Here is a 27,491-nt window from a genome sequence, read left to right on the forward strand (position 1 = left end):
CGCTTGTTGTTTCAATATATTGTATTAGCAAGCAGAATTTATATTATTAACAAGAACATCATTGTAGGATTAGAGTGTGGACAATCAGTTGCAGTGCCTCAGTCGTGGACAGTATGACCAGAAGAATGGCTGGTTGTAAAACGACGATGGAAAAAGAAAAAGAGAAACAAGCATTGTCAGTAATATGGATAATGATGTTCATACCTGGACCTTGGCCTATTGAAGGTAGCTCTTATCCCCCTTTTCTACCAAAGGTAAATGTTTGGGTCACGTTGGCGAACTTGACTGGACAGGATACTCTGTGTCTTGCTATGGCCACTCCGGATCAGCCTTTTTCCACATGTCTTGTGGGCTTACCATTAGATGAATGGCCTATACCTAGGGACCTTCAAAGTCTTTTTCCACCCGAAAACGTATCAAAAAATGTGACAGACAATTGGGATGTATGGATACCCCATCTCCCACTGGCTACTCTGGAACCGCAGGAAATTGAACTCCTTGGTTCAGTAAAAATGGATTTTTGCATAAAATTTAACTACACGGGAAAGAATCAATCTAGGGCATGGGACGTTTCCCCTATTCATCCTGTTTTTAGAAATGCAAGTATCTGGTGTAATTACACTGCTAACAACTTGTCTAAACCTAGCAATACTCTGCTCTCACTACCTGCTGGAGTATTTTTTATTTGTGGTGATCGAGCATGGCCTGTCATTCCTTCTCATGTAAAAGGAGGTCTGTGTAGCTTAGGGCGACTTTCCGTCCTGACTCCTAACACATCTATGATTTTACAACATTGCTACTCTCAAAGGACAAAGCGTGGCGTTCATGCATTTGCCTCTGTGACGATAACATGCAATTTTGGTCCTTTGGCCAACGCTTTATTGCATCTCTTCTGTTGCCTGGAGCTGCTGCAGGAAAGGCTCTAGCAACATTAGATAAGCTTGCTGTTGGCTTGCCAAACAATCTAACGCCACAAGCAGTGCTCTGTCTGGTCTTTTATTAGATGTTGATAGTGTTCGCCACGTGACATTACAAAATAGAGCTGCAATAGATTTTTTGCTTCAGGCACAAGGTCATGGTTGTGAAGTCTGAAGGGATGTGGTGCATGAACCTTTCAGATCATTCGGAATCAATTCTTGCTAGCATCCAAAGACTGAAGAATGGAGTTTCTCTTCTTCAACAAAGTGATACTTGGGATTGGTTAGATAAACTGTTTAGTGGTTGGGGCATTTCAGGATGGTGAAGAAGTTTAGTGAAGATGATTATATATGCTTTAGTTGCTTTTTTGTTTGTTTTATTACTTATACTTTGTCTTTTACAACGCTTACAAAAATTAATAACTCATTCGATTTCAGGGGTTCTTTTTGTGCAACAGGAAGGGGGAGTTGTAGGAGAAGGCCTCAAGGACAAGAGTCCAAGTACTGATAGCCTGATGAATAGAGACTCGTTAGAACTTGTAGGGCACAAGCCCTGGGAACAAAGGAACAAGCTAACTGCAGACCCCTGAGCCGTTACAGTTGAGGAGGCAACCAGACGGACAGAGAAACGAGTAGCCAGATAAGGGAACGGAGAGCGCCGATATGTACCTTTGTTAATCAAGAAAGCCGCCCATAAGGAAACCCCCTAATTTTGGAATAGAAATTGTTGCTATGTCAAGGTAAACTAGTAAGTTCCTATTGTTTTAACGGTGTGCCTTAAATATCAACCAATCAGTGTTTTTTACGCTTAAGATTTAAGCAATCAGTGTGTAATATGTAGAAGGTAGAAACGTATATAATTGTAAGACAATCACTAATAAACCGACAACTTGCTTGCATCAAGCTGCGTCCCGTCTCTTCATTCGCCGCACATGTCGGTCTTTTCACTCCCTTTTTTTGAGGCTCTGCAAATGAGAACAGAGCGCTACGGTGAGCTACTAAAGAAAGAAGACCTACATCTGTCTGTCTTCAGATTCCCCAGATGTTCTCAGTGAGCTGGGTGAGAAGAAAGCCTATGGGACTGGAGGACTGCTGGGTCACAATCACCACAAGGTAAACTGTGGGGTCTGTTTCCTTACAGGGCCTTTTTTTTTCCTTTCTTTTTTTTTTTTCTATTTGTCCCTCCTTGCACCTTATTTGATGTTACTCTGTTGATGTGGTTTTGACTTGATCTAGTCGTTATGGTATGGAGTGTTGGCACAGCTGGAAAGGGTCTTTTTTGCTCAACTTGGACACAGGATTTGCCAGGTCTAAAGAAGCAAACAACATTTGTTTATCCTTTGCTCTTCCTCTGAAAAACTACCCGGTTCCTGTGATGTGCGTAACTTTGTACTTAAGCAGAAACTTGCCTTTAAAAGAGGCTGTGGCTGATGCTTCCTAGTTCCGCGGCTGCATGCCCAGATTCTATTTATGGTCCTTTTGGCTGTATGTCACAGTGTGCCATATACGCAAAGTAACACAGCACTTTATTTGGCGAGCTTTCATTTTGCGTGAGCTTGTCTTCCCTTGCCCTTCTCAAACATTTTCAGATCACGGCTGAAAGGCTCTTAACGCGGAGACACTTCGTAAGGCAAGGATTATACTAGAGCAGTGTTTTACTTAAGGTTTCTGGGCAGGAAAGAAACACAACCCCCCCACCACCAAAAGCAGAGGTGCCTTTACTAGCTGTCCCAAAGGCTGTTGTATATTGTAACCCTGATAGCTTACAAGCTGAGCCTAAAAGACAGCTTTCAGGGCAGTAAGGCATGAGTAAGGTGGAGAGAATCAAGCTGCCTCTCCAGTCTCCTGTTCTAAATTTTGTGTAGGTGAGGAGAAGGACATTTGCACCGAGGTTTTTGTGTTTTGCTGTGAGTACATCCACCGCGCTGCTTAGTGTAACTGCACCATTGCTCGCCCTTTCTCTTTTGATTTGGTAACTCTGGCCTCGGTGCAGCAGTGGAAGCAAGCCGAGGACGGTACGGGGCTCAGCAGAGGAGACTGCAGGGCCTGCCCTGTCCCTGGGGAGCTTCTTGTGACAGGTGTGAATTTGGGAAGTCCTGTAGAAGGAGAAAGTCCTTCCGAGCGGCCTTGTCAGGCTTTGAAGCGCCTTAATGAAACCGGCCGTCTGGTGGTGGGAGACTGGCGGCGTCAGTAACAGGGCAACTTGCTTGTTGCTTTTTGCTTATTTACTTAGAATCCTCCTCTCTTGGGATTGACTCTCCATGCATTTCCACGGGCAGTTCGGTGCCTGCATTGCCATGTTAAAAAGGCATGAGGGAGACGGGTATGTGTGAAATACTTGATGCCAGGAAACTGACACGGTGTAAGAGGAGACTTTTCTTTTTTCCTTGACTCGACCTGGAACTATCAAGCTTGGATGATCTGAGATCCATGTAAAACACTGTGTTGCAAAGCACAGCTGCAGGTGTAGCTGGGAGAGTGTGTTTCCTTCTGTTCAGGTTTGTATGCCAAGGCTAATGCTTTGTAACGTACGCTACAAGACGGTGTTGCTTCATTCCAGCCTGCAGTGGAGGCTGCCGGCTGTTCCCACTGCCGCCTTGTGTCCTTGCACAAGACTGTTGCTGCTATCGCAGCCCATCCAAGGAGCCTCTGTTCTCCTGTGGAAGCCACTGTGTTTCCATCAGTTCCGTTTTCACTATGCAGATAAAGGAAGTTCCAAGGCAAGGGAGAGGAAACGTGCTCCTTACACTCCTCTTGTCTCTTCAGCCGGCATTTTTGCCACAGGTGCTTTCTGCAGTAACAGCGATAGTGATACAGTCCTTGGAGAGCTCATGCCTTCACAGTACATTTCAGGTGAATAGCCTGCTTAGTGAAATGGCCAGCTCTTCAGTATCAGCGTCCCAGGGAGCAGCTGGCTGTCCCGTCAGCCTGGGTGCAGGAAGCCTCTAGTAAATGTGACAGTTTTCTGTAACTTGGCTCTCGGCGAGTATGAGATCCATGCTGCTCCCCCGTTTCTGAATGCCTGCCTAATTCTCTGTCAGGCTTTTTTTCCCTCCAGGGCTCCTTTGAACCTTTCTCGTATGCTGTCGCTCGGCACTGAGGCTGCTTGTGCTGCGGGCGTTCTTTGAAGTCAGCATTCTCCGGTGGTGTCAGCACTATTCCTGTAGCCCCAAGCCAGACGAGCCACCCCTCTGTCCCACATTTGTCATCCAGGTCTGGCTTACTCGCCAGCCAGAGGGCCTCCTGCAGCCTTGCCTGCTGCTGCCGAGCCACAGTCTGTGTTGAGTGGGTTTTTGGATAGCCTGGGGTTGTTCTAGGCAAGAATCTGCCAGTGAGGTTTGTATGTAATGCTGTCTGGGGTTATTGTCACTTAGGGAAAGTTTTAGGAGCTGAAACAGGAGGAGGAGGAGGAGGAGGAGGAGATGGCTGTTAGAGTCAGCATCCTAGAAACGGCAAGAAGGGGTCATGGAGTTGGAGACTAATAAGGATTTTTGCCACAAGCGCAGGTGGAAAAATAAGAGGAAGACAATGACGGCAGGTTTCAGGAAGACTTTGGGCTGCGCTTATGTTAGGGAGGGGACCAAGTCCTTGTCAAGGTGCATCCACAGCAATATTCCTGTCAAACGAATGTGGGAAAGCATTAGTGCCTGTATGAAGGGCAGTGGTGAGAGCTGCAGTAGTGGGGGGCCGTTCCTCTCTGTCCCCGAGGGCAATTAATTCAAAGTGGAGCCGCTGCAGGAAAGCGCTGCGGTAGTAACTGGGGGCTCACAGTGTGCTTGGCTTTAGGCTGCGGCTGTAGCAGACTTGCCTTGTGCGCTTCTGCTTGTGCTTCACCAGATTTAGCCTGAAGATGCTGCAAGCGAATGCATGAGAAGCTCTGTAAGGATGGATGTGGGAGGTGGTGCTATCAGCAGTTCCTTCACCTCCTTGTTGAAGAGCTGGTGGTCTTTCTTGATGTTGCAGTGTTTGAGATCATCCTGGCGTACCTGGAGAAGAAAGACTGGAAGGACGCCTCGTCAGTGTCTTGCCACAGCGGAAAGGGGCTGTTGCGTTGGGAGAGGCCGATGATTCGTCCAAGCGTGCTCTGTCTGGAAAAGAAGATGAAGACGATGACTCGGACAGCGACTAGGCTTCACAATGAGACGATGGGAAAGATGGGACACGTAGTCCGTGGGATGAAGTTTGGACGTGAAGTGGTTCCGCTCCAAAGACCATCTGCTGCCCTTGTGACACCGGATTGTCCCAATGCTCGATAGTTCCGTAGCTGGCCCAGAGCTGTTCCTGGACATGAAGGGCAAAGATAAATGTGGGTTTTTTACCCTGAAGCTTCCGTATTAATAGCTTATTTTTGTAAAAAATAAAGTAATGGCAAATGTAGAATTTATTTTGTTTCCCAAGGAAGCGATTGCATTCCTTTTTTTTTTTTTTTTACAATTCTTTTAAATGTGACTTTTTCTACATACCAAGTTGGGCACGTTACCCAAGAGCATTAGTAGATGCTATTTGAATGGATGCCGCCTTCTCTGTTCCTGCCCTAAGTTTTCTTGAAAGCGGTGAATGGTGACCTCACAACCTGTTCCGCTAGTGCCGTTGCCAAGTGTGCATGAACACTCGGCACAAACAAGCAGAAATTCTAATTTTCCTGAGCTCCTCAACAGACAATCACCAGCAACCAAACTGCCTTCATCAGCTGAGCCACGCTGACTTGTATACCATGCGCAGATAGCTGGGGTCGGTAGATGAGCTACGAGCGTGGGGTTACGCCAATGCTTTAGACTTCAGCTTGAGCAGGATGGACGTCTGCGCAAGCGCGAATCACGTGCCTTGGTTGGCACATGGTGCGCATGGAGTTGAGGCGTCACGATCGCTTTTGGTTACTTCTCGGTCCTCCTAGCAAAATTGATCACGGAGCCTCAGAACAGTACCAGGAGACAGGAGCTCTCTCTTTCAAGTCACTTACTGAGTTTCAGTAGGTCTGATTTATGACATGATCCTGCGTGCATTGTTTTCTCTGTCAAATATTTTTCCTTTACAAAAAGAGGCATAGTCTCAGTTTTGGCTGGATGTTCTGGTTCCACTCATTTCTAACTGACTGAAGTGCTCTTGCAAAGGACGGAAACGGAGACCGTGGAAGCGTGGCTTCGCTTCAGGCTTGTGAGCCTGCCCCATCCCTTTCTCCTGTAGGGACTAGCCAGGTAACTGCAGCTTCTGAGCAAGTACAGCTTCCGCGCGGGTCAGCTGAAGAGCGTAAGAAGACGTCATCGTAACTGTTGTTCTGAGCTGAGCTGGAATCAGGGGGCTGACCCAGGCATGGCTTGGCTTGTATCCATTTTCATTCCTCCCTCTGTTGTTACTGCTTTCAAACGGAGAGTAGAAGTGGGATCCCCACAGGCCTGTAAAGGGTTGGCAACCAACAGGTTGTGGCTTTCTACAGTCGGTGCGTTTCTGTCTGTTCTTTTTGAATAGCCGTAGAAAAGCCTGTTCTGTTAGAAGGGTGGCTAGTGGCTCAAGTAATGTGGGCTTTTTTGTTAGGCTTTACAGAAATGTGATTGCTTTTGTTCCCGAAACGAGATCAGCTTTTTCATGAGAGCATTGCTGCTCTTATTTCTGTAACAAGAAGTGCAGCGTGAGTATGCCCACCGTCTATTACACTGATTCTCTGATGTAAACGTGCCAAGCAATGCAATTACAAGGAGCTACATCGTTACAGCTGAGGTTCTGCGCGTTAATGCACATAGCACCTATTAAACCTGATCTAAGGCTCTTCAGCCTCTCTAAGGTTTCCTTAAGATGGTTTCGTACACGTGCCTCATCTCCTCAGGCTTGAGAGTGCACGAGCAGGTGGCACAGACAAACTGGGGACTTTGGAGACTTTCTGAGTGGGTCCGAAAGCCTCTTACGGCATTACGCAGCCTGTCCTGCATCGTTGCCAGTGAAATGAGGCCAACGCACCCGCGCCGTGCGCATGCACGTATTTTCAGATCAAGCTGTTGCAAATCTGAAGCTTACCTGCCTGTGGAGAAAGAGAAGGAAAAGGTGCTCTGCGGTATGTTGCTCTTAGCACCGGGAGCCTTCCAGCTCGGCAGCATCACAGCAGCTTGGGGACCGGCTGTGCGGCCTCTTTGTACACATTGCTTGTCTCAGTCGCCCGCTCTTCCTGTCCTCTCGCTGGCGCCTTAGCCAGGAGTTGGGGCATTGCTGCTGTTTCCCTTTGCTCTCTCTTTGTGCTAAGCTCGTCAGGTGATACTAGGCTGAAGTTCATGCCTGTGGTCATGCGTCGTCTCTCCCGGATGCTGTCCTCGGGATGTGTTAACTGGCGAGATAGAACAGCAAGCGAGAGTAGACTGGGGTTTCGATGGGCTCAGCCCTCTGGCTGCTGCTGCCGCCGTTCTCAGCCTTTCAGCGTCCTACAGTTCTGCAGCCACCTAGAAGAGGCTGTTCTTGGCGGGCCTGGACTCACACCGATGTGCGCACTGACCCTTTTCTAAATGCTTCAGGTGCCTGGCTGTTCATCAGTGTATTCACCAGCTGTAGACACGATCCTAAGAGAGTAAAGTGGTGATTTGCTTTCAGGCAGCCGGTTGCGGCTATGTGAAGCGACGTGTTCAAGAAGCCCCAAAGGGCCCATTCTTGCAGTGAGTCCAGTGTGAAGTTACTGTTGAAAACAGCCAAATTAGTTGCAGCACATGAAAATTGCCCCAGCGTCAGGTCAAATGCGAGACGCTGAAACCTTTGGCTTTGGACGTTTGTGAGAGGTTCTGAGAGAACAGCTTGTAAAAGCAAGCGTGCTTGTGCGATTTGTGACCCCTCCAGCGCTTGCCATGGTGCTGCAACTCCTCCTGAGAGAGCAGGGAGGCAGTCCTCCTGTCTCACCAGCGTCTTTTTGCAGCATGAAAGCGGAGGCTGGTAGGCTGGCCATGGACCGACACGCCTGGGAAAAAGCATGCTGAGCGGTCTTGGCCTTGTGCTGTATTTTGCTTGGGTCCTGATATACGTGCCGCCACGAACTTCACATGCTGTGTCCTGTGTCTTTGTTTAATGCCCGAGTGTCTGTGGCTGCCTCTGTGAAGAAGGTCGCGGACTCGCCAGGTAGTACGTCCTACCTCTGCAGCAGTGGTCAGCTGGTTGAGAAGTCAGGGGGCCAGCAATGCGTATTGGGGGACATTTGAGTGATTCAGTATTTTTAATCTCATCTTACTTTGTTGCAGGGAACACCTGTTAGATATTTTTTCTTGTCTTCTCTTGTAGAAGGAGAGTGGGTGTGCGCTGGGGAAGTCGGTTACCCTGGTGTGAATTGTAGAATCCAGGTGTGCGACATGACTGACTTTCTTGCGAGGACACTGTTAGTGCGTTTCTTCTGGCTTCCTGTCGTTCTCAGATAGAATTGAAGTGTTCCTTTACTTAACTACAGCGAGTAAGTTACAGAGCTGGTAATAGTCAGTGTTATTCTAATGCATTTTATTCTACTTCTTGACTGCTTCATGACATTGTTTGGAACGGCTGCACAGGTAGCTGAGTTTAGCGCTCTGTGTTTGTTTTTGTTTTTCAGGAGGCTCTGAAAACTTGGCCATATTCAGTCATCACGATCCAGTGCATAACTCCTGCTTACTTCTGCGTTCGCTGTGCACTCCAAAGAGTTCACGTATTTCTCGAGTGGGCCAGCTCTGCAGTGATAAGATTACGTCTCGGGAGAAGGATAGAAAGGAGTACTTGCAGAAGAAGCTTAGTTTGCAAGCTGAGGACTTCACGGAGCATTTAGCAATAGTTGACATGGATGTGTGACTGTTGAAGTCAGGCTACTACCCGAACCTTCTCAGTAACAGCAGACACATCCTAAAGACTAGAGACTCCCAGCTTTTTGGGGTAGGGACAAGCAATAGTTCAGAAGCTGGGACATCTAATTTTATCAGAGGACACAGAAACGTCGCTGCCTCACAGAGCAGCCTTGAGAGTTACTCTGCCGCTGCTGCACCCTGACGTGATTGTAAGAATCTGCTTCAGCTTCTTGTGCTAGTGAATCCAGGCCTCTAATAAGGCAGGCAGGTGGGATCAAGGATAACGTAACACAAACAGCTTTAATGCTTATCTTGAGTCACACGTTGAACATAACCTTGTTCTTCTCTTTATTACTAGGATGGGTGAAGTGCCCTTGAGAGAGCTTTGTTGTCAGACGTCTAGCAAATACAGTCACGGGTGCTTTGGAAAGGGAAATGGGTGAGAAGGTGCAATTGATTGTAACTATCCTTGCAAACTATTGCCCTTCTGGCTCTTACCACGTTTGTTCCATGACCTGTCAGCTTCAAAGTTCATGGAGGGAATGCAACCGTGCTGTTGAAAGACTACATTAATGTGGTTGCTTTAGTTTTGGTTCTGTTCAGTAGTGATCCTGTGAGGCCTCTGCGATGTAATTAAGGTTTTCAGGCTCAGCTGCTGCAGCATGGTGCTGAGGGACAGCTGGTAGGAAACACTCAGGACAGAGATTTGAATGGGATTAAGACAGTCATGAGTACAGCCCAAAAGCATTTGGTCAAGTTCAAGTGTGGCCCGTTCAACAAGTCATTACCACAGCCCTGTCAGTGTGTGGTCACTTAACCCTGCTGTCTGGTTTCCAGCTGACTTTGTAGTGTTTACACCTAAGACACCAGGGAAGTTGCAAAGCACTGCCAGCTCCTGTCCTGCTAGAAGCTCCGTCCCCATTTACTGCAGATCGCAGACTCCTACTCTTGTGCAGCTGTACAGAAATTGCATATCTCGGAAAATGTTCCCCATTTACATGGCTTTGTGCGAATGAGTTTCTGCCTCTGTGGTCTGAGTTGGCAGGCAGACCTGAGTAATGCCCACTCTGTGTGACTGGCCTTTGGCCAGCCATTCATAAAAACTCTGTTTCCTGAATGTGCGGCCACACGTTCCTTCAGCCTTACCAGCCTGCTCCGCTGGGGGCTCTAGCACAGCTGGGCACGTGCAGCAGTGAGTGAGCAGCACGAGAAAGCCGAGCTGAGGTAGGCCACCGGGTCTTGGCATACTCCTCTCCTGCAGCGGGAGATGGGAATGGAGGTGGTAGTTGTGACTATAGTAGGCATGATTTGAAGGCAGGGGCCCTTGGAAAGAGAACACTGAGCTCTGCGCTGAGCTAAGCTCCTCTTTCTTTAACGCTGTGCTGCCAGGGTTTCTCTCCTTCCCCGCAAACGGCCAGATGCCTTGAGTGAGCTTGTCTGCACCGAATCATCTGAGTCTGGAAAACAGATGGGAGTAGGGTTGACTTGTCACCTTGCCTTGTTTTTGTGAGATTTAATTGGCAGAGGTATCTTTTAGATGGGTAAGCCCCAGTTCTTCCGCTTTCACAGTCCACTCACAGGGCCTGAAAAAGGGCCAGATGCATTTCTGTCCTTGTTGGCTGTATTTCAACGGCTCGAGGTTTGCACGGTGCATTGGAAGGCTGGTTTTGGTCTCATCCTGTCTCGCCCGTGTCTCCCCCCTCCGCATTGGATGCTACAGTGTGTGCTGCTTCTCTGCCAGTCGTGAGAGCTGTGAAAGCAAATTCCAGCTTGCTGTGAGGCAGACGACTGCAGTCATTGTGCAGGCCACATGTGGCAAGTCCAGGGTCTTTCTTTTTCTTTTTTTTTTTTTCTTTTCTTCCCCAGTGCCTAGGGCTTGGTGTGCATCTCTGCAGACAGGGTGTGCGTGCCCCTCTTCCTACCCCAGTATGTCTGTGACTGCAGAGCCAAGCCTACACACAAGAGCTCTTTGTGCAGGCCTGGCTGAGTCACGCAAACAGATGACCCTGATGCCAAAAGGCGTTGCCTCTGTCCCTCTTTTCATTTAGCTCGCGTCTCATGTACCTGTGCAGCATGGTTGGGTTGAATGACTTGAGGACAAAATACAATGAACATCAAATTGTTTTATTAGGAAGTCTGAACGCCTGTCTTTATAATCTAAGTGCTCAGGTCACATATTTCTGTATGTGAAGGTGGCTGGGAGATGCTTCAGCGGCTGTGAATAGGGGAGGCCTCCGCTGGAAAAGGGATATCCGTGGTTTGGGGGCGGCCGTGGTACAGGTGAGATTTCTGGTAGAGTGTGAGGGCAGGACGGCCTCTTGTTTCCACCACACTTTCTCAGCTGTAGCTCTTCCCTGGGAAGAGCGTGTCTGCTTGCGCTGGACCTCTCTTTCTCAGCGTTGCGGACAAAAGATGTTCTTTCTCCCTTTCTGGAAAACATTTTGGAAAAGCAAGCTGTATATTACGAGGCTAGGCTTAGGATGCTGTTAGGCTCGTTTGGCTTTGTTCGGTACGCAGCTGAGAGTATAGAAGCACATCTGCTCTTTGGCAAAGAAGCCTCACTGGGCACCGCTGTCGAAAAGCAGAGGTGCTTGCTTTGGAGGTTTCCTCTTCCTCCTTCTAGTTCTTAGGTAAGATTCCTCTTCACCCTCTCCTCCAGCTGAGTTCCAAGCAATAGTAAATGCTGGCAGCGTCAGAGCTGGCATGAGTGGCTTTGTTAAAATGATCACGTACGCTGGGACTGGCTTGTGTTGCCTCCGTGTGCTTCAGAAGGGGCACAAAGAGGTGACGGTGGCGTTCCTTGGCAGCGCCAGTATGTTTGGCTTGCCCTGACTGGGTAGAGGGTGCAAGAGTGGGCTTTGGTAGCTGGAAAGGTCTGAGGAGGCCTGACGTAGCCTGCAGAGAGTGAGGGCGAGATGTTAGCAGAGGGCGAATGCCAGAGTTTGTTGGCAGAGGGAGTTTCAGCTTGCGTGTGACTTACAGGAGCAGACCTCAGAATGTCACAGGCTCACGGAACGGCTGGGGTTGGAAGGGACCTGTGCAGGCCATGTCGTGCAACCCCCTGCTAAAGCCGGTTTGCCTCGAGCGGGTTGCACAGGGTCGCATCCAGGTGGGGTTTGAGTATCTCCAGGGAAGGAGGCTGCACAGCCTCTCTGGGCAGCCTGTGCCAGGGCTCCGACAGCCTCCAAGTGAAGGTGTTTTCCCTCACACTCGGATGGAATTTCCTGTGTTTCAGTTGGCGCCCGTCGCCCCTTGTCCTGACGCTGGGCACCACTGAAAAGAGCCTGGCCCCATCCTCTTGACACTTGCCCTAAAGATATTTATGTGCACTGAGGAGATGCCCTCTCACTCTTCCCCAGGCTACACAGGCCCAGCTCTGTCAGCCTGTCCTCGTAAGGGAGATAGTCCAGTGCCCTGATGGTCTTTGTAGGTATAAACCGTGCACCGCAATGTAAAAGGAGGTTGCTCTCCAAGGGGTTTCCAGTGCTGCTAAAACTTGGTACTTGTCTCAAACTTGTATCAAATGTGATACACGTGTAACTACACTTGTATCAAATTGCCTGGCGTGGCTTGTACTTAGGAGCATTTTTGTCGAAGGCTGGCCATGATCAACTGCAATCACAAAGTTACCTTTTTCACAGGAGGAGAACCCAAAAATTTCTGGTTGTGGGGTTTAGCTTATCCCTCATTGTGGCAACCTCCCTGCAGGTTTTACGTGGCCGGAGTCATTTCCCCGTCTAGGCTTCTCCGATGTGGAGGGAGAGGCTTCAGCAGAGTCGGGCTGTTGATGTTCTCTGCTGCACCTTCCTCAGATTTCAGCACGTCTTTCTCAGTCAGTTCTCAATCCACCAGACTGAACACAAAGTCTTTCTCTGAAACGTGAAGGTAGCAGAAATTTTGTTCAAATTCCCACTTGCTGCTGATCTGGATGTTTGGGGGTGAATTCAGGAGTTCCCTTACCACGTTTTCAAAGGGCTTAAAGACACGAGAGAGACATTTTGTTTGCTTTCTGCCCGCCCCCAGCCGCCCAGAGCCCCAGTGGGAGAGCGCGTTTTTCCGCCCCGCACCAAACCGGAGAGCGCTGAGGTGTGAGTGACTGCTTTCTGTCTGCTGTCACCTGACTGCTCAGCGCAGCCACAGCTGGGCCCAGCGCACTTTGCTGGTCCCAATTCCTTCCACCTCGGCAACGCCACTCAGCTCAGGTCGATGAGAATTTCAGGGTTTGATGTGAATGTACAAGAGCGCGTGCTTCTCAGAAAGGGATGCAGGTGTGTATCTTTGTTACCTTGTTTACTTGCCCTTGCAAACCATTCTTGGATCTTGGTAAGGGAGTCTGTCTCCAAAAGTTGGCTGATTTTATCCAGCACCTAGAAGACGTACGGGATAGTGACCATGAAAGAAGAGAAGCTGATTCGTGACAGCTTTTGCATGTGTTTCCATTTAGCCCTAGCTGTGTGAGTGTGGGCTTTATGGCCTAGCCCAAGGTGTCCCATCAGGTTTGCCACAGTGTGAGCAAAGGACGCCAGCCTGCAAAAGGTGATGTTGCATGAGCGCCGTGTACGCGGCACTTCAGAGACACCGCAAGGAAACGCTAAGAGTGTTTACTACGCGGAAAGCCCCTTGCATGTGTCATGCCAGATTGACAGGCTGCTTTTTAGAGAACAAGTTTCAGCTGTGTCGTTCCACCAGTGATTGCCCATAGCAACTTCCAGGTAGGGGAGAGCAACTAAGGAGTAAATGCTAAATACGAAAGCCAGTAGGCTCCCCACGGGGGTGGTGGCGGTGGGAAATCTGGCCATTGAAGTCCCACACCATCCTCAAGAGAACTAAGAACGCATACCGTGATAGGAATCCATGTACGGTAGCCCTCGTGTCTTTACCTTTTTTTCCTGATCTGTGTCACCGAGGTCAGAACTCCCCTGGACGCGAGCACGGTCGCGCGAGCTGACGGATGGGGAGGAACGCTGGGTGAGAGGCGTGTCCTGGAGTCCCACTCTGTGTGCAGGTTGTGCAGAGGCTTGGAATTGTTTCTGCAGAAGCTTTCCAAAAGAGAAAGCAACGTGTAAAGGAGTGGCTTGACTCCATTTCTGCAGCGCTTAAAGGCAGTGTGAAACGTAGGGCTAACACTAGTCCCCAGCAAGGGAGTGCAGCAGAAAACACATCTGAAACTGTCGCTCGCTTGGACAGGAACACCTGTAGGTTAACTGCTTTAGGTTAACTGTTACAGCTTCTACTACACAGTTGCTGAGATTGCAGTACATATCTATGGCAAATGCGTAACGCTGGAGGAGAATGAGAGTGATGCCGGGTAACTACTGGTGGAAGTCAGGTGAGGAAGCCATTAAGCCTGCAGCTTGGGGCTAAAGAGTTATGGCAGCAGGAATCCTTTACTGGAATTTATGAGCACAGCTGCAAAGTTGGATCTGAACCTCAGTGTGTTGCTTCTAGAGAACGGTGTCAGCCCAAGTAGAACTGCTGGCAGTAAGTAATCTAAAGAAGCGTTGTGTGTGAGGGGAGGAGGCTTTCTCCTGGGCTTGCTTGTTGTATAGCGTGATGTTTTTTCCCCAGCACTACCAAAGCACAGTGGCGTTACAGAGCTGAACACGATACAGTTATGCTTTAGCTGTCGTACTGCTTGACACCATCTCCCTTCCAAGCTCTCATGTTCTACACGTGGGATGCTCACATCCTTCTTTTTGGTTCTGCGCTGTCCTCCTTAGCAATCGGAGACCATCAATTCAGGTTACAGTGTTGAGAAGTGAGGGAGAGTGTGCCGCAGTAAAGAGCCAAGTCTTTTCCTTCCCATTACCTTTCCAGGCACAGTAGAGTTCTTCCCAAGCCTTTCGGGAACATCGGCACGTCCTTCTGGGTGTCCTCTTGGCAGGCTGCTGCTTACAGCACAGACCAGAGTGTTGTTTAATCCTGTGCAAGAAACCAAAGGATACAGTCTTTCCTACAATAAACACGCGCAGTTAACTTGGCAGGTGATCTCCAAGGAGAGTCTGTGCTGGAAGGATGGAAAAGGGAGGTATCGGACCTGAAGTTTGTAGGCCCTGATACAGGGCTGATGGAACGGTGTGTAAACCCTGGGTAAACCTGGCATACCTGGGTAGGTGGCAGAGGGCCGTAAGCAGCCTGTTAGGGAGCACGGTGTGACCAGCCGCTACCTCAACAGTAATGGTGCTCCAGGTACGACCTGGAGAGTGGGCAGGTGGGGTGAAGCCCACTCCCTGAGCGGTGCCAATCAGGAGAAAAGTGTCGTTTGTCCGTGTGTCTTCAGAAGAGGCTTGTGGTTTTCAATGAGAGCCGCGGCATTTAATGAAGGATTGGAACCCTCCTTTCTTAGCCAGGCTCAAAGGGATTTCTTAAGGAGCCGCTGTTTTTCTGGTGGAATACCAGTCCAACTGGGTTTCACATGGCAAAGCAGCAGTGCTGCGAAGTAGCTGGTGGAGGATTTTCAGCACCTTGATTCTGTTCACATACTAAGCCGAAAGTAGTTACAGCATGAAGGCATACCGTGGTAGGAATCCATGTACTGTAGCCCTGGTGTCTTTACCTTTTTTTGCTGATCCGTGTCGCTGAGGTCAGAACTCCCCCACACCGAGGCTGATCTTCAAACGCATTTGTTATGCTTGTTGCTTTTTAAAATATATATAATATACGGGGGTTTTTTGGTGTTTTTTTTTTTTGTTTGTTTGTTTTTTTAGTTCGGCTGCAAACTGTTCCAGGTGAAACCAGAGCCGGCTCCGGGCAGAGCCATCAGCGTGGCTCCCCCCCCGCCGCGCCCGGCGGGACCGGAGCGAGCGCAACTCTCCCTCCCCGCCGCAGCCAACAGCCGCTCCTCGGGGCGGAGCGGGGAGCTCGCCTTGGACGCGCGTGCCGGAGCCCGCCCCCTCAGCGCCGCGTGACCGCCGCCCGTTGCTCGCCGGGACTTGCAGTCGTGGCCGGCGGGGAGGTGCGCGCGCGGGGTGGGGTTTCTGCGCCGCCTCTCGCCTCCGCGGGCCCCCCCCGCCCGCGGCCCTGCGCGTGGGGCGGCTGGCGGGTACGTTGCTGCCCGGGCTCTCCCGCCGCGTCCGTTACCCCTTGAGGCGGTGAGGGGGAGCGGGGAGCTGGGGCTGGGGCTCGGCTTTGGCTTTCCTCAGATGGCAGGAGGAGGAAATGGCGGCCTCCCAAGGGCCTGGGGAGTGTGACCCCCCTGCCCACGCCCGACTGGAGCTGCCGCCTGTGGGGGGATCACGGCCCTCGCGGGCTCCTGTGGGCGGGGGAGGTTGGTCCTGTGGAGTTATGAGGTACTTTGGCGCGTGAGCAGAAATAATGGGTGTGTTTCTACGTATATAATGTGTGTATACAGAGATACGCGTATATATAGTTGTATGTGTGTATACGTATCTATATATATGTAAACAGATGTATGTATAGAACGCAGTATCTGCGGGGCGTGCGTGCTGTGGTGGTGGCAGACTCATGCCACGCGAGGCCATGGTGTTTGGCACCCACAGTCGTCTCTACTCCCTCGACCTTCTGTCTTAACACCGCCGTACTGGGCCATCGGGGTGTGTTAACCAAACCTTACGGTTTTCTGCTGCTCTGAGTTTTCTGGCTCTTCTGTTACTGAAGAAGCCAGGGCATTGTTTCTGCATGTTGGCTCTGTAGATGCAGTGTTCTCCAGTGAAGTAGTTATCTTTGGAAAAACTGTGCCACCATTGAGTACAGGGGCACATTAGTATGAAAAAACAACACTTGCCATTGGAAAGGTACATTGGAAAGGTATAATTGTCTTTGATTCGAACGGAGAGTGTTTTGCTGAGTAACAGTTTAGGTTGTTCATTCCCTTATTTCCTGTGTTTTGTCCCCTGACAGATGGCCAATGTTTCTGGTTCTCAGAAGAAATAAAAATTAGTTTTTGGAGGGGTACAGCTAGTTCACACACACACAACCCCCTTCCTCCCCCCCACCTCCCCCCTGGGCTTTAGTCTCTTCAAAATTATATTTCTCTAACATGCTGCCATAGTTATATTGAAAGATACCTCTGATTTTTTCTGTTTGAAAATAGTTTCTGTACACACAATAGTGCTGCTTATGCTTTTTGTTTGACATTTAAGCCAGTACGCTTCCTGACTTTTAGGCAGTTGTGTTTTCACAAGATTTTTAATTGCAAACTCTGGAATAGCTGTGGATGTAGCAGGCAGAGTTTTAGACATGAACTGAACACAGGTTATTATCTCTGCAGTATTTTATGTGTTACTGTTTGCAGAGACACTAACCTAGCTTTAGACAAAAAAAAGCTGTCTCTTATTCATTATTGTTTCTTTATTCAGGTTTATGGTAGGTGCAGAGTGATACTTACTTTATGCGAGCTTGTTAATAACACTCGTACTATTGTTTTGTCTTACAGAATTGGTGAGGGAAAAGTTTGCTTTTCATGACACATTTATCACGTGTTAAGAAACAAGTTGGTGAACCTGGCCAAAAGCTCGTGTCATCAGAAATGCCAACAGGAAGGCCAGAGGTGCCAATGGAAAATGCCATGTCCCCTGACGGTCCTGATGTGGAAGGAGAGGTGAAGTCAAGTGACAGTCCAGTAGGGAAACAGGAGGCAGGCTCAGACAAGGAAGAATGCCTTGAGCCCGTGTCCAAGAGGCAAAGGAAGAAGCTTCTGAAGCAGAAACAGTGGGAAGAACAGAAAGATCTACGGAGGTACGGTTTGCAAAATAGCTTTCCAAGGACATTTTTAGTGTTTAGTGCCAATAGTAACCATGTGTCAGCAGAATTTCTGTGTAGGTTGCTTTAGCAAGTCAAGGCAGTTGAACCAGTTTTCTCCCGTGCCAGGTTTAAAGCAGGCTACTCCACCTGCATATGAAGAAGGTATAAAGGTAAGCATCCCCTCTTCATACTGGAAGTGTTTCTCAGCTTGCCGAGGCTATCAGGAGAGGTTCAAACTTGCGTGGTTTTGGTTTGTCAGAAGGGAGAAATAGCATGTGGCCTTGTGCCTTTCTGAATGGGCTGTGCCCTCTTTCCATGGCGCTGGTACTTGGTGAATCTTACAAAGACTGTGAATAAAAAAATTTCTTTTGACACATGAAATGCTGTGCTACAAGTTATGTTGGTTTATGATTTGTTAACATAGTTTTGGAAGATGGTGAGCTTCTGTTTTTTTCTGTTGAGAGAGTGTGTTATGTATCTGCAAGTGGGCTGGTCGTAGTTTATCCTTGATGTGCTGAATGTGAAGTGACTTCCTGAGGCAGTGGTTGTTAAAGTAGCTGTCTCCAGAATGTGATCTCCCGACTAACTGCCTGCTCGCACTGGGGGAGCAGGAGGAAGAAACAATTGCTTCGGAAGCCTTTTGAAAAACTGTTCAGTGGAACAGGAGGTAAATTGCCTCCCACATTCTGACCCTGATACTGCAATTTTGACAATCTTTTTGATTGTTTCTATTCTGAGACCTGACTCAGAGCATCCTTAAATCCATGACTTCCACTATTGAGTTCATTAAATTTGTGTTAGATGCCTGTCTTTGGAGGTACACACTCAGAAAGATGGAGTGTGTGTTTCATGCTGGTATCAGCTTAGCACAAATGCAAGCAACAGGATAAGTTTAAACTACCACAGTCAGGGGACAGCCGCCTTGATATGAAAGTATGCATTTAGGTGCACAACACATACCTCAGCAGGTTTGGCACTGTTTTTTGAAGATTTGTTTGTTTATTTAGGCAGAAACGAAAAGAAAAATGCCAGAAGAGAAAACTAGAACGTCAGTCAAAATTGGACTCCAATAATGAAGGGAATGTCAGAAAGCGTATGCGAAGGGAAGTTGTTCCTAGTACACTTCGCCTCTTTGTGGACTGTAGCTTTGACGATCTGATGGTGCTGAAGGTAAAAGGAACTTACCCATCACATATACGTGTTGAAAGAACCTCTGGTGACAGTATTGGTGCAATGTCAGAGCACAGAAACTGGAGAGCAACTTGCAGAGGACAGTTAGTATGTTTCAGATTGTGATGACTCCCAGACCTGCTTATGTCAGTAGCTGAATTTTTTAGGGTTTGGAATGTTACCTTTATTTAAGCTTGCCAAAGATTTTGTTTGCATTCATGGAGATGCAGTAAGTTGATTTGATTCCAAAACCAGGAATATGGAAACAGTTTGTGCCGTGTGTTCACCATGAAGTTAGATGCAATTCTGCCTCAAAATAGTTTTGCTAGAGGGGCTGCAAATGCCACATCCAGTTACTTTCTCTTTCAAAGTAGATGTGAGGTTCCCAGCCGTGTTAGTAAGTATCTGTGGAAATGAGAATTTTGAGCGTCATGATGATACTGAGCTTTTCTTCTCAGTCACATGAGAAGCAGTTGGGACAGGAGGACGCTATTCTGCTCATACCTAAAATTTTAGAGTGGATGAAAGGATGGGTGAGATGATCACAGGGTAGGTAAATATCAGAAAGTTCAGCATGATATATTCAGCCACTGAACAAGGCACTTGGTGTGGTGTTTTCAGATCAAAAAGCTTTAACTCTACTAGGAAAGTATGTTAATCTGCAGCCTCCTCTAGGAGTGCAGCCTTTGGTTTCTGAGGCAGACCTCTCCCCTCCCTGTTATCCTGAGCCCTGCTGCTGCCAGGGACTTTGCTGTTCTGCAGGACTGCTTGAATTCAAGCTTTTGCAAAGCCAGTCTGGCTACTTGTTGAGTGTAATGCCGGGCTTGTATAGCACTAGCGGAGGCTTTTGCTGCCTCGCTGCAGAATTTTTGGGAAGCTCCAGATGGCATTTTGGAACTTGGTTCCCTGAGGAACCCTTCAGCAGCGCTCCAGAAGAGACCAGAGAACCCCCTTGATAGTTTTGGAGATGCTGACTGGGCGTTTCTTGCTGAGCTTTGTCCTTCGTGAAACACATTTCCCTCCTTGGTCAGGCAGGCAGAGCCCCTGTTAAATGTGATCTAAAAACTGGCACTTGTGCACATGTTTGGCAAGGCTGAAGCATTGTAAGCGAAGGTGGCTGTGGCCTTTGGCAGTGGGGTTAATTAAATGCTTTTCTAGTGTCTGTAAAAACTTGCATTACAATACTGTAATGATAAAGTCTAGTTTACAGAGATAACAAAACATTCTCAAAGTACTACATGAATCAAAGCAATATAATGATATTTCATTTTAAAATGGGAATCAGTTATACTTACAAACTGCTATTTTGGGGGCACTGAGAATAAAACTGTGTAATATACCATACAAAAACCATAACTAGCTGAAAATTAAGTCTGTTGCCTTTTAAGTAGTACTGGTTACCTGTTTCCAATTTTTCAGGTCAAAATGCCAGAGCCGGCTACTAAATTATTTGTATTATTTGGGGCTTCTTCACGTTAATTAAGCAAACGCAGTTTTCTGAAATATGAACTGTTATGTTCTCAGGGTTTTCTCATGTATTTCATGGGTGTTGTCACAACGATAAATCTGCTTGATTCCTCAGATAATTTTGAGTATGTTGTTACATATGATTAAATTCCAGTGATTTTTTTTGTTTTGTTTATTTCCTAGAATCATGCAAATCAAGCACACATGTAGAGGTGTCTCTAAACACACTTTTGTGGAAGATGTGTTTCCTTGTCAGCGTAATCCCTTCACAATGGCTGTTTTTTTCTCAGGGTTTGATGTCCACACTATCAGTATCGCTTTTGCCAGTTAAAAGCTTCCTTTTTCCTCTCTTTAGCTTCTGACTGGCTCACGGTAAAGCATTTTGTGGTGCTCTGTCTGAAGGACTATGTAAAAACAAATTGTGTTGTATACAGGATGTTAAGAAGCTTCACAAGCAAATTCAGAGATGTTATGCAGAAAATCGCAAAGCATTCCATCCTGTGCAGGTATGTTTAAACAATCTGAGCACTGACTGTATTGCCATGTATCAAGCATATGAGAAAGGTAGCTGTGGCTTAAGTGGTGAGAACTGTAGTAGAAAAAAAATCTGCCTCTTTTAGTGAGAGAATTATTTCTATTGTAGTAGGTTAATTTTCAAGCCACATGTTACAAAATTCTCCATATATATGAAAAAAAGTGAGTGCATGCAGATGAAGAGTGCCAAATACTGGCATGCCACTAAGATACTGTGATGCCCAGTATTATCTTCGACAGATGGAAAAAAAAAAAAAGTGACTGTAAGTGCATATTTGTCTTTTAAATATGTATGAATATGGTCTTAGTACCACTTCATCTAAAGAATTATTGGTTTTAATACTAGCAACTAGAACTAGCAAATACCAGCAAAAAAACCCCCAAAACTAAACCCAGCAAATAGTTAAGGGTAGAAAGTGTGCTGTACAGAGAGGAAACAGACTGACGTGTTAACATTTCAGTATTTTGTACCTCTTGTTTGTTCTTTTCGAAGTTTTATTTGACCAGCCACGGGGGACAGTTGAAGTGCAACATGAATGAAAATGACAAAGGATGGGTGAACTGGAAGGTGAATAATTGACTATTTCTGTAAAAAGAGAAAAAGTCGTCCTGATTATAGTTGCTAACTAGGTTGTTCGTTGTGAGGGACCTGTGCTTTTTCCATGTGGGTTTTTCTATGACGTCAGAGCAGTAGCATGTTAGAAATGGTGTGGGTCTTTGTGTTTTTAACTACTTTAACTTAAATAAGCCAAAGACTGCTTGTGTTGAATCTAGATTTGATTTTTGCTTGAAAAACTCTGCACACATCTATTTTTACCGGTGTTATTAAACAGTTTCCGTTCTCTGATAGACCAAGCAAGACTGCTTGATTTCGGCAGTTCTGACAGTCATCTGTCTTAACAATGGGGGTTTTTTTCTTGGCAAAAAATAAGGCTCTGAAGTCATGATGTGATTCTCTTGTGTGCACCTTCACTTCAGTCATGTTGCCTCTCAACACTAAAGTGGTCTTTAGAGAAGTGGATTGTCTTATGGTCAAACTCATGTTGGCTTTCTTTGCGACTTCCTGTTAAACCAGTATTCCAGCAACTTCAGATGAAGAGCACTCTGTGTAAAGAAGAAGTTTTACTTTTAGCATGTCTTCTGCGATAGCTGCTTTGCAGAAGCATAGCATAAACCTCTCTGATCAATGAAGTAATGTTAATTAAGCATTTACTTCTGGTTTGACTTTTTTTTAGGAAGGTGGACTTGAAAATTACTTGGATCCCTAGGAGAAATATGTTAACATTTGAAAGGAATCACAAGAACTTAAGGATTCGTAAAGTTCTTTTGGGGTTTCAGAAAATTTTCTGGTGATTTTTACAAGTCAGTGCTGTAGGACCTGTGAGTTACTTATGCAGAAATCGATCTGCACTGTGCTATGGCTATGCACTTAAACATGAATGAGGGGTGCGGAATGACTACATACTATTGGATTTATTTTTGCTGGTTCCATCTCGGGTCTGTAAATCTTGCCCAGCAATTAATCAGAAATAATTGAATGTAACTTCTTTCAACTACCTTTTTTTCAGGATATCCAAATTAGAACAGAGCACTACAGTGAGCTAATAAAGAAAGAAGACCTAGTATATCTTACCTCAGATTCCCCAGATGTTCTCAGTGAGCTCGATGAGAAGAAAGCCTATGTGATTGGAGGACTGGTGGATCACAATCACCACAAGGTAAACTGTGGGGTCCGTTTCCTTAGAGAGCCTTTTTTTTTTTTTTTCCCTTGCACCTTATTTGACATTAATGCTGTTCCTGTGTGAGCTAACAAAAATAAATAACAAGAAAAGTTATTCAAAAAAGACTTAATTCAAAAAAGTTTTGAAGAAATGGGGAAAAAGACTTGGTAGTTCTGGTAGCTATAAAGTAAAACTTGCTAGCAATAGGTTGTGTTCCAAAGTGCAGCCATGCTGAGCTTTTTAGGTAGGATTTTATTTTTTAATTTTAAATCTAGGAATGGAATTAATAACACTGCTCAGCTTACTGAGGGTTCTACTTTCAGACAAAAGGGTTTGGTTTCTGTTCATGTACTTGTGTGTCTGTGCATGTGCGTGCGCTTGTATGTGCATGTGCCCAAATACAGATGAAGAACAGCGCTTGAATCCTGGATGTCTCAGTTTAATGCGTTTGCTTGTCAGGAGAACTTGGCTAAGTAACAGACATACCTTTGGCATCTGGTTCCATACCTGTATGTGGGATCATGCTGTGTGGACCTGGAATGTCACAAAGACTGCAGCCAGGAAATTAAAGCACTGTTACTGCTTTTTCTTCGAAGATACTTTTATGTAGTTTCTGGTGACATGTTTAATATTGCAATGTGATGCTGATATTTTCAATGATCCCCCAAAAAGGGATGGGTCCTAAACCTTACGAAGTGGTACCTCAGCAACTAGTCCACAGCTGAAAGTTAGGAGAGAGCTAAAGCAGATCCTTGATATAGTCATTATGGTATAAAGTGTTTGCACAGTGTTAAGAGGTCTTTTTTTCCCATCTTGGACACGGGAGTTGCCAGGTTTAAAAAAGAAAACAACATTTCTTTTTCCTTTACTCTTCCTCTGGAAAAATACCTGGTTACTGCGATCTGAGTAACTTTGTAAGATCACCTTTAAAGCAGGCTGTGGCTGACACTTTCTAGAACTGTGGCTGCATGCACCAGTTTTGTTTATGATCCTTTTGACAGTACTCACAATGTGTCATATATTCAAAGTATCAAGTTTTACAGAGGTAGCCCTTGAAGCAGGTACTGTGTAATCAGGGTAAGTTTCTCTTTTGTAATTATCTCCTAAAGGAAGATTGTGGCCAAAACTCGTGCCAGAAAATGTAATTGTAGGAAACTGTATGGGCTGCTCTGAAACGGTGACTCTCATTCCAGTTGTTTTGGTGTCTTTCCCACAGGGAATTACTTACAGAAAAGCTGTAGAGCAGGGAATTGGTCACGCGCAGCTCCCGCTTGGGAATTTTGTCAAGATGAACAGTCGGAAAGTGTTAGCTGTCAATCATGGTAAGTTTTAAATCACAAAATTATGACTTTATTCTAGAATATACTTGTGATATTCAGCATTTGAACCTTCAACATGTGCACTGTGCTGTAGATGCCTACCTCTTACTTGGTGATGTTGATAGGACTTGAATCTAGTTGCCTTTGGGATACAGTAATTGACCTGGCCTTTAACTGTTTTAGACACAATTAAATGTAAAGGATGGTGTCTTAGCCCCTTAAAAGTGCACCTCCTGTTGTGTTGACACGTCCCATGAGTAATTTTGAGAGTCATACCATCCTGGCCTTGTTTCCAGGCTTAATGTATAAGTGAGTAAAATGCTGAAACTTCCCATGTATTTTATCCCAGGGAAGGATAAACATTTGTAATGCTTTCACCTCTTTGGACAGTTTTGTTCAGCAGTAACTCCTTAGGTACCTGTAGGCTCGCCTCATTTGTTATCAGCAGTACTCCACCGACTGAGTTTTCATAGCTGTATCTGCACCTGCTTTCTTGGTTCTGATTGAAGTATACAATTGCTCACCCGAGTCTTGAATCCTACTCCGTTTAAACTTTCAGTTCTACTATTAGATTACCTTTCCCTGTCATTAAACAAAAGTGTAGGCAAAATAGAGCCTACTCAGACCTTTGTGGAAGTTTTTGACATGGTGTCCAAGCCTGTTTTGCCCCACCTCACATTCTTTTATCTTACCTTAGTTTATTTTAAGTTTATTCGATTCTGTAACACATTGCTTGTTGATAACTTTATTTTCTTAAAGTGCCGTTGGTTGATGAGGTACGTATTTGCATGCTAGTAAAGATTATTTACATGTGGAGGAGAATATAGTATTATCATCGGAATCCATGTCTTTGTTAAGATTTTACATTTCTAAAACTTGATCTTTAGCCGTAGCTTTATGTAGGCAATAATAGGACTTTATGGGTTACTAATCCAAAGTTATCCCAGCTATAGCTTTGTGCTGGAGTTTTCCTGCAATAATCTTATACTGACCTCTAGTGTCAATATTTCTGAAGGCTTTCTTCTACATGTTTAAGGGCTGGATATACTGGGTCGCTTAATTGATGCTTTCATTTATCTGCTTTATGGTCTTGTGCATTTTTCTGGTGCCAGGTATTTAAATAGGCATTTGATTTCACTGCACTTTATTTGGCGAGCTTTCATTTTGCGTGAGCTTGTCTTCCCTTGCCCTTCTCAAACATTTTCAGATCACGGCTGAAAGGCTCTTAACGCGGAGACACTTCGTAAGGCAAGGATTATACTAGAGCAGTGTTTTGCTTAAGGTTTCTGGGCAGGAAAGAAACACAACCCCCCCACCACCAAAAGCAGAGGTGCCTTTACTAGCTGTCCCAAAGGCTGTTGTATATTGTAACCCTGATAGCTTACAAGCTGAGCCTAAAAGACAGCTTTCAGGGCAGTAAGGCATGAGTAAGGTGGAGAGAATCAAGCTGCCTCTCCAGTCTCCTGTTCTAAATTTTGTGTAGGTGAGGAGAAGGACATTTGCACCGAGGTTTTTGTGTTTTGCTGTGAGTACATCCACCGCGCTGCTTAGTGTAACTGCACCATTGCTCGCCCTTTCTCTTTTGATTTGGTAACTCTGGCCTCGGTGCAGCAGTGGAAGCAAGCCGAGGACGGTACGGGGCTCAGCAGAGGAGACTGCAGGGCCTGCCCTGTCCCTGGGGAGCTTCTTGTGACAGGTGTGAATTTGGGAAGTCCTGTAGAAGGAGAAAGTCCTTCCGAGCGGCCTTGTCAGGCTTTGAAGCGCCTTAATGAAACCGGCCGTCTGGTGGTGGGAGACTGGCGGCGTCAGTAACAGGGCAACTTGCTTGTTGCTTTTTGCTTATTTTCTTAGAATCCTCCTCTCTTGGGATTGACTCTCCATGCATTTCCACGGGCAGTTCGGTGCCTGCATTGCCATGTTAAAAAGGCATGAGGGAGACGGGTATGTGTGAAATACTTGATGCCAGGAAACTGACACGGTGTAAGAGGAGACTTTTCTTTTTTCCTTGACTCGACCTGGAACTATCAAGCTTGGATGATCTGAGATCCATGTAAAACACTGTGTTGCAAAGCACAGCTGCAGGTGTAGCTGGGAGAGTGTGTTTCCTTCTGTTCAGGTTTGTATGCCAAGGCTAATGCTTTGTAACGTACGCTACAAGACGGTGTTGCTTCATTCCAGCCTGCAGTGGAGGCTGCCGGCTGTTCCCACTGCCGCCTTGTGTCCTTGCACAAGACTGTTGCTGCTATCGCAGCCCATCCAAGGAGCCTCTGTTCTCCTGTGGAAGCCACTGTGTTTCCATCAGTTCCGTTTTCACTATGCAGATAAAGGAAGTTCCAAGGCAAGGGAGAGGAAACGTGCTCCTTACACTCCTCTTGTCTCTTCAGCCGGCATTTTTGCCACAGGTGCTTTCTGCAGTAACAGCGATAGTGATACAGTCCTTGGAGAGCTCATGCCTTCACAGTACATTTCAGGTGAATAGCCTGCTTAGTGATATGGCCAGCTCTTCAGTATCAGCGTCCCAGGGAGCAGCTGGCTGTCCCGTCAGCCTGGGTGCAGGAAGCCTCTAGTAAATGTGACAGTTTTCTGTAACTTGGCTCTCGGCGAGTATGAGATCCATGCTGCTCCCCCGTTTCTGAATGCCTGCCTAATTCTCTGTCAGGCTTTTTTTCCCTCCAGGGCTCCTTTGAACCTTTCTCGTATGCTGTCGCTCGGCACTGAGGCTGCTTGTGCTGCGGGCGTTCTTTGAAGTCAGCATTCTCCGGTGGTGTCAGCACTATTCCTGTAGCCCCAAGCCAGACGAGCCACCCGTCTGTCCCACATTTGTCATCCAGGTCTGGCTTACTCGCCAGCCAGAGGGCCTCCTGCAGCCTTGCCTGCTGCTGCCGAGCCACAGTCTGTGTTGAGTGGGTTTTTGGATAGCCTGGGGTTGTTCTAGGCAAGAATCTGCCAGTGAGGTTTGTATGTAATGCTGTCTGGGGTTATTGTCACTTAGGGAAAGTTTTAGGAGCTGAAACAGGAGGAGGAGGAGGAGGAGGAGGAGATGGCTGTTAGAGTCAGCATCCTAGAAACGGCAAGAAGGGGTCATGGAGTTGGAGACTAATAAGGATTTTTGCCACAAGCGCAGGTGGAAAAGTAAGAGGAAGACAATGACGGCAGGTTTCAGGAAGACTTTGAGCTGCGCTTATGTTAGGAAGGGGACCAAGTCCTTGTCAAGGTGCATCCACAGCAATATTCCTGTCAAACGAATGTGGGAAAGCATTAGTGCCTGTATGAAGGGCAGTGGTGAGAGCTGCAGTAGTGGGGGGCCGTTCCTCTCTGTCCCCGAGGGCAATTAATTCAAAGTGGAGCCGCTGCAGGAAAGCGCTGCGGTAGTAACTGGGGGCTCACAGTGTGCTTGGCTTTAGGCTGCGGCTGTAGCAGACTTGCCTTGTGCGCTTCTGCTTGTGCTTCACCAGATTTAGCCTGAAGATGCTGCAAGCGAATGCATGAGAAGCTCTGTAAGGATGGATGTGGGAGGTGGCGCTATCAGCAGTTCCTTCACCTCCTTGTTGAAGAGCTGGTGGTCTTTCTTGATGTTGCAGTGTTTGAGATCATCCTGGCGTACCTGGAGAAGAAAGACTGGAAGGACGCCTCGTCAGTGTCTTGCCACAGCGGAAAGGGGCTGTTGCATTGGGAGAGGCCGATGATTCGTCCAAGCGTGCTCTGTCTGGAAAAAAAGATGAAGACGATGACTCGGACAGCGACTAGGCTTCACAATGAGACGATGGGAAAGATGGGACACGTAGTCCATGGGAGGAAGTTTGGACGTGAAGTGGTTCCGCTCCAAAGACCATCTGCTGCCCTTGTGACACCGGATTGTCCCAATGCTCGATAGTTCCGTAGCTG

At 46.9% G+C, this 27,491-nt stretch overlaps 2 long non-coding RNA genes and 1 pseudogene across 2 annotated transcripts; 2 read left to right on the forward strand and 1 right to left on the reverse strand.

The window, feature by feature from the left end:
- The first annotated feature begins 1,307 nt into the window (after window positions 1-1,307).
- Window positions 1,308-9,618, forward strand: LOC129783898 (uncharacterized). The gene is made up of 3 exons (XR_008745989.1): window positions 1,308-2,030; window positions 4,881-6,354; window positions 8,467-9,618. It is a non-coding gene; the product is annotated as an uncharacterized LOC129783898 (long non-coding RNA).
- Window positions 9,619-12,450: 2,832 nt separating this feature from the next.
- Window positions 12,451-13,639, reverse strand: LOC129783899 (uncharacterized). The gene is made up of 3 exons (XR_008745990.1): window positions 13,573-13,639; window positions 12,978-13,059; window positions 12,451-12,564 (listed from the first exon to the last, which is right to left on the reverse strand). It is a non-coding gene; the product is annotated as an uncharacterized LOC129783899 (long non-coding RNA).
- Window positions 13,640-15,643: 2,004 nt separating this feature from the next.
- Window positions 15,644-27,491, forward strand: LOC129783900 (tRNA methyltransferase 10 homolog A-like; annotated as a pseudogene).

This window comes from Falco peregrinus, chromosome 2 (assembly GCF_023634155.1).
Source record: "Falco peregrinus isolate bFalPer1 chromosome 2, bFalPer1.pri, whole genome shotgun sequence".
NCBI classification, from domain to species: Eukaryota; Metazoa; Chordata; class Aves; order Falconiformes; family Falconidae; genus Falco; species Falco peregrinus.